This window comes from Podarcis vaucheri, assembly GCF_965113315.1.
Source record: "Podarcis vaucheri genome assembly, chromosome: 1".
Taxonomy (NCBI): Eukaryota; Metazoa; Chordata; class Lepidosauria; order Squamata; family Lacertidae; genus Podarcis; species Podarcis vaucheri.
The window spans coordinates 18,492,619-18,508,377 of NC_138759.1; positions in this window are offsets into that span (position 1 = coordinate 18,492,619).

Sequence of the window (15,759 nt, forward strand, 5' to 3'; positions counted from 1 at the left end):
GAAGTGCAGAGTGTTTGAGGACCGGGACATTCACAGGGAAACCAAAATGCTTGTTTACAAAGCTATTGTACTACCAACCTTACTGTATGCTTGTGAAACATGGACCACTTACATAAGCCATCTCCAACTCTTCGAAAGATTCCACCAACAGTGTCTCCAAAAAATTTTACACATCACTTGGGAAGACAGGCGAACTAATGCCAGTGTACTGGAAGAAGCAAATATCACCAGTGTTTTCTTCAACATCAACTTCATTGGACTGGTCATGTTGTGCGGATGCCTGATGATCGTCTTCCGAAGCAACTACTCTATTCTGAACTTAAAAATGGAAAGCGTAATGCTGGTGGTCAACAAAAGAGGTTTAAAGACTGTCTCAAAGCAAATCTTAAAAAATGTAGCATAAACACCAACAATTGGGAAACACTGGCCTGTGAGAGCTCCAGTTGGAGAACAACCTTTACCAAAGGTGTCATGATCTTTGAAGGCACTTGAACTCAGGACGCAAGGGAGAAGTGTGCTAAGAGGAAGACATGCTTGGCAAATCCACACCGTGATCAACTCCCACCGGAAACCAATGTCCCCATTGTGGAAGGATGTGTGGATCCAGAATTGACCTCCACAATCACTTACAGACTCATTGTTAAAACCGCGTTTATGGAAGACAATCTTATTCAGCTACAAGTGATCGCTGAAGAAGAAGAAGAAACAGTAAAGACACAAAGAGAGCTGGGAGATGCACTCTTTCCTGGCTCTCAGCCAGTCCCCAATCCAGGCAGGTGCTTTCATGTACTTCCCCTACCTTCTCTGGAGGTGATCAGGATGCATCCAAGAACCAAGGCAACTGGGCCTGAGGTGGAGGGGTCTGCTGGTTAGAGCTGGTGATATTAGGCTAGATAAGAAATACCTTCCTATGTTCCAGGTGAATTCTGGAGCTGTCTTGTTGTATCACTGATAGGGTTGCCATATTTCAAAACCAGGACACCCCAAAGGTTGTTGAACTTTTATTTTTTAAAGAAAACCTAAAAATGCGAAAAAGCCAAGATTTTTCAATTGACGTCAACTCCGCCTTTGAGATCCCGGACATATAGCAACCCTAATCATTGAGCTACATCCCTATTTGTATAGGGAACAAGCTCCTCCACATGAAAACCTGGAAATGAAACCGTAGCAGATTATGGAACACTGTGCAGCCTTTGCCAAATCCTTGAAGTTTTCGTTAGAAGCTCAATCACATTTAAAAAACAAAACCAAAACAAAACTGCTCTCTTTAATGTGTTGCATCAAATCAAACAAACTACAGTACATGCTTATTTTCTGGTGGGGAAGTTCCCCCTAAATACACCAGGTGGCATTACAGGAAATAGCTTCTTTTCTCAGCAAGGCTAACCAGACCACGTACTGTATTAGCTAAAATCAGTTTTGAAACTTCCTTGGAAGAAATGCAGGACCACTTTGAATGCTCAGATTAGTCTGTTGGCAGCAGTGAATAATCTTGTCCCCTCTAAAATTACTAACAAATTTATTTCCGCATAAGCATTCCCCTTAATATAGATAAAAATATTGATATAATTTTCTTTTCTTTACAGAATAACAAAAGATACAGCATGGAAAAAAGGATAAATAAAAGATCATGTACCAATTGGCTATGAATCAAGAATTTACATATGTTCAGCAGTATGTTTATTATATTTTGTTGGAATCATAGAATCATAGAATCATAGATGGGCGGGGTATAAATAAGAAATTATTATTATTATTATTATTATTATTATTATTATTATTCCAAAATGCGGCAGCTAGACTGGTGACTGGGAGTGGCCGCCAAGACCATATAACACCGGTCCTAAAGGATCTTCACTGGCTCCCAATGCGTTTCCAAGCACAATTCAAAGTGTTGGTATGGACATTTAAAGTCCTAAATGGCCTCAGCCCAGTGTACCTGAAGGAGTGTCTCCACCTCCATCATTCAGCCTGGACACTGAGGTCCAGCTCCGAGGGCCTTCTGGCGGTTTCCTCCCTGTGATAAGTAAAGTTACAGGGAACCAGGCAGAGGGCCTTCTCGGCAGTGGCACCCTCCCTGTGGAACGCCCTCCCATCAGATGTCAGGGAGATAAAGAATTACACAACTTTTTAGAAAACATCTGAAGGGAACTTTTTAATGTCTGACATTTTATTATTTTTATATTTTGCTGTGAGCTGCCCAGAGTGGCTAGGGAAACCCAGCCAGATGGGTGGAGTATAAACAATAAAACAACAACAACAACAACAACATTTTATTTTAGTTTCTTGGGATCATCAAATCATTCAGCATTTATCAGCAGGCTGGAAGCTTATTAGTTATTAAGGTGATGGGCTCTGTATAGATGTGTAAACTTAAACAAATGAAAAACTGCATCTGAGAAGGGATGGCCTCCTGTCAGCAAATGACATGTATCATTAACAGTGTTTGAGGAGGGACTCTCTCTGACTGATTCACTTGCCCCAAGATCAGTCTTCAGCTCTGCAACTTGTGCACCAGTGATGTGATCAAACAGCATTATCTGGGACTAAATTAGAGCGCTGCACTGTCTTCATTAATCCAAATTAACTGGGTTTGATCAGCCTGTCACTGCTTAATTTGTGAGAGAGACTTGGGAACATACAGCTGCTCGTAACATTGACTACATTATTAAAAGAGGGGAAACACAAACCTGTAATATTATTATTATTATTATTATTATTATTATTATTATTATTATTATTAATTATTATTACCCTGCCCATCTGGCTAGGTTTCCCCAGCCACTCTTGGCGGCTTCCAACAAAATATTAAAATACAGTGGTCTGTTAAACATTAAAAGCTTCCCTAAACAGGGCTGCCTTCAGATGTCTTCTAAAAGTCTGGTAGTTGTTATTCTCTTTGAAATCTGGTGGGAGGGTGTTCCACAGGGCGGGTGCCACTACCGAGAAGGCCCTCTGCCTGGTTCCCTGGAACTTGGCTTCTCGCAGGGAGGGATCCGCCAGAAGGCCTTCAGCGCTGGACCTCAGTATCCGGGCAGAACAATGGGAGTGGAGACGCTCCTTCAGGTATACTGGGCCGAGGGCTTTAAAGGTCAGCACCAACACTTTGAATTGTGCTTGTAGTTTTTGTAGTAGTCATAGTTTTCGAGTCACCTTCAAAGGTAGCCCCACACAGAGCACGTTATAGTAACCCAAGCAGGAGATAACCAGAGCATGTTGTCAACCATGTCCCACCCTTCATTCTCATTGCCACAATATTTGCCTTGCACCTGCTTGGATGTCACTGTGGAGCAATGCAAGGCTGCCTAATAACTAGAAAAATAGGATAGCATAAGGCAAAGTTAGCCAACGTGGTGTTCTCTAGATATTTCTGGACCTTATCTCCCCTCATCCAGGCTTAATCACCATGCTGACTGGGGCTGACCCTGACCCTTGTAGCCACCCTCCAAATATTTCCTTGGAAGGGGGATCTGGGGAAGAACCTTAGATGAAGACTGAAGGGTCCAAGGAACTACAGCAATTTCAGATCTGAGTTTTTTTAAGGATGCCATCTGGACCCAGCAGTTTGTTGGTTTTTAGTAAGCTTGGTAATGCTAAGATCTTCATCCCTTATCCTGATTATTTGCCTCTGTTCTTTCAACCCCATTTCTGAAAAAAGTCAGTTCAGGCATGCCTTGACAACTCCCTAGCATAACATCAATCAACCTTACGAAATGAGCTTGGTATTACCGCACAGAAAGGAGGAGTCCCACACCAATCATAGATGGGGGAGAAATCAAACTAAAGCTTTTGATCCACGAACTGCCGTGGTTTCTGGGAGGGAGGTTACTGGTATTAACCATCTCTCTGGTGCAGCATGGATGAAACTCAAGTGTGAATTCTGTAGTTTAACTATGCGCTGTGTGAAGTATTTGCTTTCATCTATCCTTAATCTTAGGGATGTGTATGGCGCTGTGGGTTAAACCACAGAGCCTAGGACTTGCCGATCAGAAGGTCAGCAGTTCAAATCCCCACAACGGGGTGAGCTCCCGTTGCTCGGTCCCAGCTCCTGCCAACCTAGCAGTTCGAAAGCACGTTAAAGTGCAAGTAGATAAATAGGTACTGCTCCGGCAGGAAGGTAAACGACGTTTCCGTGTGTTGCTCTGGTTCGCCAGAAGCGGCTTAGTCATGCTGGCCACATGACCCAGAAGCTGTAGGCCGACTCCCTCGGCCAATAAAGCGAGATGAGCGCCGCAACCCCAGAGTCGGTCACGACTGGACCTAATGGTCAGGGGTCCCTTTACCTTTACCCTTAATCTTCCAATATTTTCAGATTCATTGGATGTCCACAAGTTCTAGTGTTTCCAGCAACTAGTATTCTGATCCAGCAGGCTATAGTCTTATGAACATTAGGAAAATCTTTCTAGGAAGAATGGTTGAACAATGGGGGTCTTTAAGCAACAGCTGAACCGCTGAGTATGGACAGATATTTGTTGAGCATGCTTGAGATCTAGATTTCCTACATCAAGCCAAATTGCTGGACAGCATGACCTGTAGGCCCCCCCTCCAATTTTATGACTCCTGCACGTATCCAGTACATTTGGAAAGCGTGGTGTTCCCAGCATGATCCTCTTGGTGCCTTCCAACTCTACAATTCCACGATTAGTTTGCTCTAGGAAGTAGGTTAGCTTGCCTTAGCAAAATACCTTGTGGCACAATTTCTAGTAAGCGGATGGGGTTGGGGAGTGGGGGCTGAAGAAAGAGACTTTACTCGTGATGCATGCAAGGCCTATGGCTGGAAAAACATATCCACTTTCTCTCCAGCTTGTATGGGCAGATTCACAGCCAGGCCAGGCCAGGCTGACAGGCAGTTTATAAGGCAGCAGAAAGCCCCTTCTAAGACATAGACCACACCACACTTTCTCTGCTTTTCCCTAACTCTTAAATCATTTTCATCGCTATGAAAGCAGCCGCTCTGGCAAGGTATAATTAAGCTGGAGGGGGGTAGGCTACAGAGAGGATTGTTACCTGCCAAACCACGTGCCTCCTTTCATCTGCATATTTATGCATTTAAAGAGACAGAAAAGCTTTAATCACATTTTAATAACTAGGTACTGTACTTTGAACTCCATAAACCATCTCCAGGCTGCTCCTAAACTTTGTCTCTGATCTTCAAAGAAGAAAAGGAAGGAGCTTTGTTTTCTCTTTCTGAGCATCATTGCCCGGGGGGGGGGGGGTTGGGAGGAAGGGAGGACCTCAAAGTTTCTACTGTACACCCAGCACCAAAGTTGTTGACCCCCAGAAAGGCTGAGCGTTCTGAAGAGCTGGCTTCGACCAGGGAGGAGAGCAGCCATGTTTCAGCTCCTAAAATGGTGCCCCTGGAAAGAGATCTGGCAGTAGATCAAAACATTCCAAGGAAACTGGTATCAAAGGGGAAGTTTGGATGATTCAGAGATGTGAAGTGATTGCATCTGTCCTCCCACAGAGCAATAATTGGCTTATGCATTGCTTGTTCACTGTTGGGTCATGATGACCTAAGGCAGGTCGCACTAATTGGAACGATCACTTATTTTTGTTGTTTATTGTTTGGCTCAGTGGCTTCAGAGTAGGATGGTAGGAGAGAGATTGAAAACGATTATACATTTATGGTTATATGGGATATTGGGTCCCAGACTATAGGTTTTGGTTAAAGGGGGGCACAGATCTAAAAAAGGATGAAGAAAACTAGAATAGCATAACCATGGCAAATGCAGTATAAGAGAGAGTGAGGTTGTGATTATGTTTCATTGGCTTCTGTACTGAAAGGGAGAAAGAAATGAGTAGAAATACCTTCAAAAGCTTGTACAGTTGTACCTCGGGTTAAGTACTTAATTTGTTCCAGAGGTCTGTACTTACCGTAACCTGAAACTGTTCTTAACCTGAAGCACCACTTTAGCTAATGGGGCCTCTTGCTGCTGCCACGCCGCTGGAGCACGATTTCTGTTCTCATCCTGAAGCAAAGTTCTTAACCTGAAGCACTATTTCTGGGTTAGTGGAGTCTGTAACCTGAAGCGTATGTAACTCGAGGTACCACTGTATACTTGACAGGAGCAATTTTTTTATTTTATTAAACACTAAGTAAAAGTTGATTTTGCTATTATTATTATTTTGTTCAGACTTTTAAATCACAGCAGTGTAATAACTTTCTTGGACCTACCAAAACATCTCAAAGTGGTGAACAAGTTTCTTCAAGCTCTCTAGCTTGGCCAGACGCTAAGCAAAAGGGAGGGTGAAGGGAAAGAAAAAGCATTTAAGGCCATTTTTAACTGCCTTACGGTGGGCAGGAGGGGGAGTTCTGCAGATTTAAGACTGTTATCCCAAATGTTGCCCTATGTAAGGGTGGGAGGAAGCTGGTCCACAGCCACGGAGCAGTAGAAAAGAATGGGACACATGAATTGCTGCATAAGAACATTATATGGCATTAGCAATGGAATTATTGGGAATACATTCATATATATCAGAGTCCCTTGTGCTTTCACAGGGACCTCTAAAGCTCACTTTTTGTCAGCGCAGGACCCAGAGAGGTAAGAAATCATGAGGCTTGCTTCCAATGAGCTTTATACCAGGCCTTAAGAGTTTCAGCATCCTTTCAATATCTCCAAGAAAGGAAGTGCAATTTCAGAGTGAGCAGTCGGAACTGTGGATGGTGGTGATTCTCTGCTCAGATGAGAACTTTTGTTTTACACTCTGCTCCTATTTTCACCAGGCCAGTTTGGCTCTTCCCCTGATCTACCAGGTGCTGGTGGGTCTATCCTAGGGCTCCACCCTGATCCACTGGGCCCCAGCCACTGAATCTCAAATTGGAAGCTATCTCATTGCCAGTTGACCCATTCAGCAAAATGAGCAGGAAGCCTGGCTTGCCACTTTTTGAAGCAAGTACAGAAATGCTCATCTAAAGCAGGTGAGAGGAACCTCTGGCGCTCCAGATGTTGCTGAACTAATGCTTGCTGGGGCCAATGGAGTTGTCATTGGGAAACATCTGGAGGGCCAAAGGTTCCTCACGCCTGATTGAAAGACTGAAGAGGGTGTGTGTGTGTGTGTGTGTGTGTGTGTGTGTTTGTATAAATCCAGAGTCCAAAATTATGTAATGGAACTGCTAGGGACTGTGTGTTCATTAGATTGGTCAGCAGCCTGGTTTCGGGGTTGGCTGATCCTCCACCCTCTCCAGTAAAGCTGAACAGGACTATCATCAATCAATTAATCAATTAATCAATCAATCAATCATAGAGAACCTAGTCTCTAAATACCTTGATTTTACTTATCTCTGTGACCTCAGAGCGTAAATACTTTTTAATCTGTTCTTGTCCTTTTCTTTTAGAATTCAGTGGGATTTGGAGCACACAGTATTTTGTTTGCTGGTGTTGCTTTATCTCTGTTGCTGTAATCTGGAACTAATTTTTTTGGAAACTGGTTTTAATAACATGTCATTCCCCCCGCCCCCGCTGCCTAAAAGCCCTCAGTACTTTTTCTTCTACTAGCAACATCTTTCCAAAGATGCACTTTGCATAGAAATACTGTTCTTCCAGCCACACATGGTTTCCATTGCAGCTGGTCCCCTGTGGTTTCCAAACACCATGCTAAACTCATCTCCAAAGGTGGCTCTTGGGACAGCTGATAAGTTGATAGCTTGGAGAGAAAACTGACTCCAGCCGTTGTGTCATGTTGGAGCCAAGCAACAAGGTTACTCGAAAGACAAAACCACCACTAGCTTCTTAATTGTAATACGTAAAATAACTGTGTTCCCTACACCATTAGTCCGATAGTGTGGGACCCACAGTGGGCCGGTACCCAACATAAACTGGCTCACTCCACTGGTTACTACCATTACTCTTTTCACTGTCTTACTTAAGGGGCTGTTGTTTTTAAGACAATGGTGGAGAACCTGTGGCCCTCCCAATGTTGGACTACAGATCCCATCATGCCCATGACCACTGGCTACGCTAGCTGGAGTTGATGGGACCTGAAGTCACAACATCATCTATCTGCAGGGCCACAAGTTTGTTCCTGTTTTAACAATGAGAGGCTGCGGGAAACAGAGTAGGGGAGAAGTTGAAAAGAGATGGGACAGAGAAGATGGGAGAAAGAGAAAAGGGGTGGATTTTTTTAAAAAATTAATAATCTACAGGACTCAAAAACTTGAATGCTATTTTGTGACATTTTGGTTGGCCTAAAGAAAAACCTAACACGGGTGTTAAGAGTTTTCTCATGCACCAACACATCTTACTTTTAAAAAAAGAAGCTAATATATATTTTGATTTTATGCACTGTGGCTTGCCGTTGTTTTATTGATTGTAGTTTAGAAATCATTTATGGTAATTATTAAGTTGTGAGTTGACATAGCAGCCGGCACAGCGATTTCTTCAAGTAGCTCTTTTATTCTGGTAAGCTGGAAATAAACTGACTGCGAACAGCTCAGCCGGCCTGTATTTATAGTCAGCCGGCTGTCAACATTGTAACCATAACAGCTCAGAGTTCCCGCCTAAAATAACAGACGCGGACCTGAGTGAAAACTATCTACAGACCTGAGTGAAAACTATATACAATATCCCCCTGTTGGCCCAGGGTGAAACTACACTACATAACACCCCTCCCCACCGAGATAAGGCGTTAGTTACAATCGTAATGGTTTCCTTATATACAGCACTACGCGTAATGGTTCAATTAGGCACAAAAGCATATCGGTTACATTTCCCCTACTTAGACCAACAGTGATACCTGTCCAACAACATAGTCCTTTAAATAAGTTGGGCGCTTGGAAACTCTGCCAGACCGCCGGGGACTGGAAGCCAAGTCCGGAGGGCCACACAGTTCTCGCTGAGGCTGTGGTGCGACCCTAGGTGGCGTTGGAACCAACTCCCCTGGATCCGCTGCTGTGGGTGGAGCCTCCGCAAGTGGAGTGGTCTGAGTCTGTTCTGAAACGGCTTGGTTCGGCTCCACGCTGGCAGTTTGCGAGGGAGGTGTAGGTGGGGCCTCGCCATCTGTACGTGTCTCTTCTGGAGCCGCAACCGCAGTTGGGGGCACCTCGGTAGTGTCCACGTCCCCAACCCTGCGCCTAAGCTGGTCTATGTGCCGTCGCCACAAGCGTCCGTCTTCGAGTGCCACCTGGTATGAGCGAGGTCCAGTGACTCCCACTACTGTGGCTGGCACCCAAGGAATGTCCCCCACATAGTTCCGGGCAAAGACCTGGTTTCCTGGGACAAATGACCGTGGTGCGTTGGCACAGCCTGGGGGTTCAGCCACGGCAAAGTCTGGGTGTAGCCGGTCGAGCGGTGACCTGAGGCGGCGGCCCATAAGCAGTTCAGCAGGGCTCCTCCCTGTGGCCGCATGAGGGGTGATGTGTTGCATGAACAAGTATTCGGCGACCCGCTCATGCCAGTCTCCCCGGTCCAGGCGCGCCAGTGCCTCTTTTGTCGAGCGCACCATTCTTTCTGCTTGCCCGTTGCTGGATGGATGAAAAGGTGCCGTTAGGGCATGGCGGATGCCCAGTCCCAAAAGATACCGCTCAAACGTGCCTGACGTGAACTGCGGTCCGTTGTCAGAGACCAGGACATCAGGACACCCATGCGTTGCAAACAGGCCTCGCAGCACCCGGATGACAGCTTCGGTAGTGGTGGAGGGCATCAGGGCGACCTCCAGCCATTTGGAATAGGCGTCCACCACTACCATAAAGGTCCGGCCGTGAAAGGGGCCAGCCAGATCGATGTGCACCCTCGACCAGGGTGTCTTTGGCGTCTCCCAGGGGTGACCCTTAGCTGCCGGTGGTGCAGGCCTCGACTCTTGGCACGCTTGGCAGGCGGACACCCAGGCAGTGATGGCATCGTCCATATTAGGCCACCAGACGTAACACCGAGCCAACGCCTTCATTTTGACAATTCCCGGGTGGCCAACGTGCAGAGCCTCCAGGACGCGCTGACGGAGTCCCTGGGGAATCACGACGCGGTCTCCCCACAGCAGACAGCCGCGATGAGCTGAGAGTTCATGTTGTCTGGTTGCGAAGGGCTGGAACTCCGATGCAAAAGGCCCTTGTGGCCACCCCCTCCACACCCAGTTGAGCACCCGGCTGATGGTGCGATCCTGGGCAGACGCGGAGGCCACAGTGGCAGCCGATACAGGCGCTGTCGGAAGATCCTCAATCAGAAGGAGCGATGAAGCTGGAGCCGGGTCTTCCACAAATGCTGGAAGAGGGCAACGGCTGAGGGCGTCGGCATGGCCCATCGATTTCCCCGGGCGATGGATGAGCTGGTAGTGGTAGGCAGCCAGGAAAACAGTCCATTGCAGCATGCATGGTGAGAGGACCGGTGGAGTTGGACGATCACCGGCGAGGAGGCCCAGGAGTGGCTTGTGGTCAGTGATGAGGTCAAAAGTCCTGCCATAGAGGTATTCATGGAACCTCTTCACTCCAGCCACAAGTGCCAATGCCTCCTTGTCGAGCTGGCTGTAATTCCGTTCCGTCGGAGATAGTGTCCTGGAAAAGTAGGCGAGCGGTGCTTCCCTTCCATCTGGAAAACGGTGACTAAGGACAGCACCGATGCCAAAAGGTGAGGCGTCGCAGGCAAGGACCAGTGGCCTGGATTCACTGTACTGTACCAGCACACTGTCTGAAGAAAGGAGAGCCTTGACCGCGTTGAAGGCCGCCGTCTCCCGATGACCCCAGGCCCAAGGCGTCTTAGTGCTAAGGAGTCGGTGAAGAGGCTCAGCCACTGTGGCTTTGTGGGGCAGGAACATGTTATAAAAGTTCAGCAGCCCCAGGAATGCCTGCAACTCCGTTTTGTTTTTTGGGGTGGGGGCCTGCTGGATAGCGCGGATCTTGGATGTGGTTGGATGAAGGCCGGAGGCATCGATAAGATAGCCCAGGAACTCTACCTGTGAAACGGCAATCTGGCACTTCTCCCTCTTTACCTTGAGCCCGGCCTCCTGGAACCTGGTCAGCACGGCACGGAGGCGCTCGAACAGCTGCTGGTGTGAGTCTGCAGACACCAAGACGTCATCAAAATATGGTACCACGCCCGGAAGCCCTTGCAGGAGACGCTCCATAAGGCTTTGGAAGATGCCAGGAGCCACACTCACCCCGAACTGCAACCGGCGGCAACGGAATGCCCCCCGGTGGGTGACGATCGTCTGGGCCTCAGCAGTGGCATCATCGACAGGCAGTTGTTGATAGGCTTGGGCAAGGTCCAGCTTAGCGAAGATCTTACCCTCACCCAGGGAATGCAGCAGGTGGTGGACAACAGGAACCGGATAAGCGTGCTGCTGAAGTGCCTTGTTAATCGTGCACTTGTAGTCAGCGCAGATTCTCACCGACCCATCTGGCTTGACAGGCGTGACGATGGGGGTTTCCCACTTTGCGTGGTCAACCGGCTCCAAAACTCCTTGGGCGATCAGTTTGTCCAGTTGTTCGTCCACCTTAGCCTTGAGAGCAAAGGGAACCCGGCGTGGTTTTAGCTTGATGGGGGCGACTTGTGGATCAAGGCTAAAGGAGATGGGCGTACCTGTATATTGCCCCAAGGTGCCGTCAAAAACCTCGGCAAAGTCTTTGACCAGACCCTCAGTCTCTGCGTTAGAGATGCAGTTGATGCCGGTGATTTCCAGGCCGAGGGCATCAAACCAGTCTAGCCCTAGGAGGCTTGGCCGCTGACCTTCGACCACCACCAACCGGAGCAGGCCCGAAAAATCCTTGAAGGCGATCCGGAACCGGCCAACGCCTACCACGGGAATGTCGTTTCCCTGGTAGTCTCTCAGGTGTACGCGGTGAGAGTCGAGTTGCCTTTTGGACACTCTGGGTACCAGTCTTTTGAGGGTGCTCCATGACACAATGGACAGGGCAGACCCGGTGTCGATCTCCATGTCACATGGAGCTCCTTCAATGAGCACCGTGACGTTCAGCTTGCGTCGCGTCGACGAGTCGGTTTGGCCAATCGTGGTTCCAGACGCGCAGCGGCAGTTGGTGAGAGCGAAACAACTTTCCTTGGCAGACTGGCGTGAAGACTTGGACTTGTGAGTCGATGAAGGGGGGGTGTCAGACGGAGCCGATCGGCAGACCTTAGCGATGTGGCCCCTTCTGGAACACTTCTCTGAATCGACACTTGGCACGGGAATGGTTGCCTCCGCAGCCAGCACATTCCGGTTGGCCCTTGGAGTTCTGTTGGAACTTCCTGCGCTCCCGCTTTGTCTGGTGCACATCATCTTCTTCACTGGAGGATGCCTCATCACTGCTGGCCTCTTCATGATGCACCGGAACTGGCTCCCTAGCAAGACGCGGGCTGCTGGACTTGCGGATCTCCTGAGCGGAGCGTTCAGCAGCTTCTGAGGCCACAGCCTCCTCAATGGCTTTCTGTAGCGTGAGGTCTGGCTTGGCTAGGAGACGCCGTTGCAGATGGATGTCCCGGACCCCGCAGACGATTCGATCCATCAGGGCATCGTCTAAGTCTCGGAACTCACAGTGCATTGCAGCCTGTCGCAGGGCGGTGGTGTAGTTGTTGATTGACTCCCCCTCTGCCTGGTTCCGGTGGTAGAACGCATGGCGGGCAGCAATCTTGGACGGCTTTGGTGCGTAGTGGCTGCGGAGCTTCTCTTGGATCGTGTCCCATGGTGTTTCCTGGACTGCTTCAGGCGCAACCAATGCTCGGGCCGTCTCAAACACCTCAGGCCCACAGAGGCTGAGGAATAGGCCCCGCTTCCGATCCTTTGATACTGCTGTCAGCTCGTTGGCTTGGAGGTAGCAGTCGAACCGAGCGAGGTAGGAGTCCCATGATTCAGATGCTGGCGCAAACGGCGGTAGAGGCACAAGTGAAGCCATGATTCCGATGCCGGCGTGAAAGGCGATGGATGGAACACAGTGCTCCAGCCAGAACAGTCAGCTCTGAATTGGTTCTGCCCAGTGATTTCGCTCAGTGATTTCGCTCAGTGATTTCGCTCTGTGATTCAGCTCAGTTCAGAGGCTGGCCGCATCTGGCTGTGCTCTGATGTCCATCCATCCCACCTTCGTCGCCAATATTAAGTTGTGAGTTGACATAGCAGCCGGCACAGCGATTTCTTCAAGTAGCTCTTTTATTCTGGTAAGCTGGAAATAAACTGACTGCGAACAGCTCAGCCGGCCTGTATTTATAGTCAGCCGGCTGTCAACATTGTAACCATAACAGCTCAGAGTTCCCGCCTAAAATAACGGACGCGGACCTGAGTGAAAACTATCTACAGACCTGAGTGAAAACTATATACAATATCCCCCTGTTGGCCCAGGGTGAAACTACACTACATAACAGTAATTGTTAAGGGTGGATTTCTGTTTAATTTTTATATCCTGATATTATTATTCTATATTATTCTAATGATTGTTGAATGTTACTTTATTTGATGTAGGTTGTTTATTTTAAAGCTATGCTTTATTATTACATTTTTGTATTGCATTAAATTGTTATAAGGTGTACACTTTGTTTCTTCAGCTTGTAAACCGCCTTGAGTATTGTAAGATAGAAAGATGGTATACAAATTAAAAGTGATGATGAAGTTAGGTCTAGAAAATATTGTTAAGGTTCACCTCTGAATGCAAAACAACTACAAAACTGAGTTTCGAAAACAGAGGCCTTCAGGACATATTTACATGGAGGAATATTTCCTGAAATCTGTGGAACATATTACTTCACAAACTTGCTTAGGACTTAGGTCCTAAGGGCTTAGCTTCATCCCCTCACTGTATCTGAAGTATCTGAAGAAGTGTGCATGCACACGAAAGCTCATACCAAGAACTAACTTAGTTGGTCTTTAAGGTGCTACTGGAAGGAATTTTTTTATCTTCATCCCCTCAGTTTGACTGATAAGAAGCCAGGAACTGACCTTCCATTTTCTCTTTTTCTTTTGAGAAGCATGTTGTTGTTCTTTTATCTCCCAGGACTGAAAGGTGTGGAAGATAATTCATTATCTCTTCATAACCTGCAGTAGCCAGAATCACAAAGGCCAAAAGGCGCTGAGCCCTGGTAGAATCTCTCCTCTTCCATCTAAGTCTAAGGACCATCCTTGTGCTAAATAGGCTATAGCCATTAATGGGTTCCTCTCCAGCAAAAGTGGTTTCTGCTGTGCATTTGAGTTGAGGCCAACTGCATAACAATGGCAAGGGATAAGACCACCGGCCGAGTGTTAATGAGGCCTTATCAGCAAAAGTTCTCTCATCTGCATTAGCCATCAGCACAGTGGCAAATATTTAAGCGCTCTGTCCAAACAAGGCATTGCTGAAACCTTCATAGCTATGTAACTCCACAGGATGCCATCTTAAGACCTTTCCAGATAAATTTATTGAAAAAGTTTCCCCTACTCCTATAGTCAAGCGGACAGGTCAACACAGCAACTAGGGCATCATACAGGGGTTAAAAGTGGCTGGCCACTGTGAAAAGAGCGTAGGTGGGCCTTTCTTAACTGTGAGCAGCAAAATTCTTGGTTCAAAGTTTGCCTTAGCCATGAAGTCACCGGGGGTTGCCTCTGGGTTTCCAAATTAAGACATTGCAACAGCACAATTGTGTAACTGCCACCTACATCTGGGTTAAAGCAGAGACATCACCTTGCCAACAAAGGTCCGTATAGTTAAAGCTATGGTTTTCCCAGTAGTGATGTATGGAAGTGAGAACTGGACCATAAAGAAGGCTGATCGCTGAAGAATTGATACTTTTGAATTCTGGTGCTGGAGGAGACTCTTGAGAGTCCCATGGACTGCAAGAAGATCAAACCTATCCATTCTTAAGAAAATCAGCCCTGAGTGCTCACTGGAAGGACAGATCCTGAAGCTGAGGCTCCAATACTTTGGCCACCTCATGAGAAGAGAAGACTCCCTGGAAAAGACCCTGATGCCGATTGGGAAATATTGAGGGCACAAGGAGAAGGGGACGACAGAGGACGAGATGGTTGGACAGCGTTCTCGAAGGTACCAGCATGAGTTTAACCAAACTGTGGGAGGCAGTGGAAGACAGGAGTGCTTGGCGTGCTCTGGTCCATGGGGTCACGAAGAGTCGGACATAACTAAACAACTAAACAAGAACAACATCTGGGTTGTTTCATTTCATTTTGGGCCTAGGAGAAAGCAGCTTTGAGTGGATGCTGTTATTGCTTATCAAAATCACCCCCAGCTGATTTTTTTCCACCCATTTGGGTAGGAACATCTGTATTTTGTCACCACCACAGAGTAGAGATGAGAACATTGGGGCATGTAAGGTGTATATTCAGCCCCAAACCTCCAAATGCTTGCGCTGCTCTGAAAGAACGATGTAAACACTAAAATCTGTGACTAAGGCCACATGAGACTCTAGAGAGTCCCATGGAATGCAAGAAGATCAAACCTATCCATTCTGAAGGAAAACAGCCCTGAGTGCTCACTGGAAGGACAGATCCTCAAGACTCCCTGATGTTGGGAAAGATGGAGGGCACAAGGAGAAGGGGACGGCAGAGGACGAGATGGTTGGACAGTGTTCTCAAAGCTACCAGCATGAGTTTGACCAAACTGCGGGAGGCAGTGGAAGACAGGAGTGCCTGGCGTGCTTTGGTCCATGGGGTCACGAAGAGTTGGACATGACTGAAGAACAACAAAGGCCACATTCATACCATACCTTTAAGCACTATGGCACCACAATCATGGCTTCCCCCACAGAATTCTGGGAGCTGTAGGTTGCTAGGAGACCCCCCTATTCCCCCTCACAGATTCCCCTATGCAATTCCCCTATGAAGAGGGACTGATCGTTAAACCACACTGGGAACTGTAGC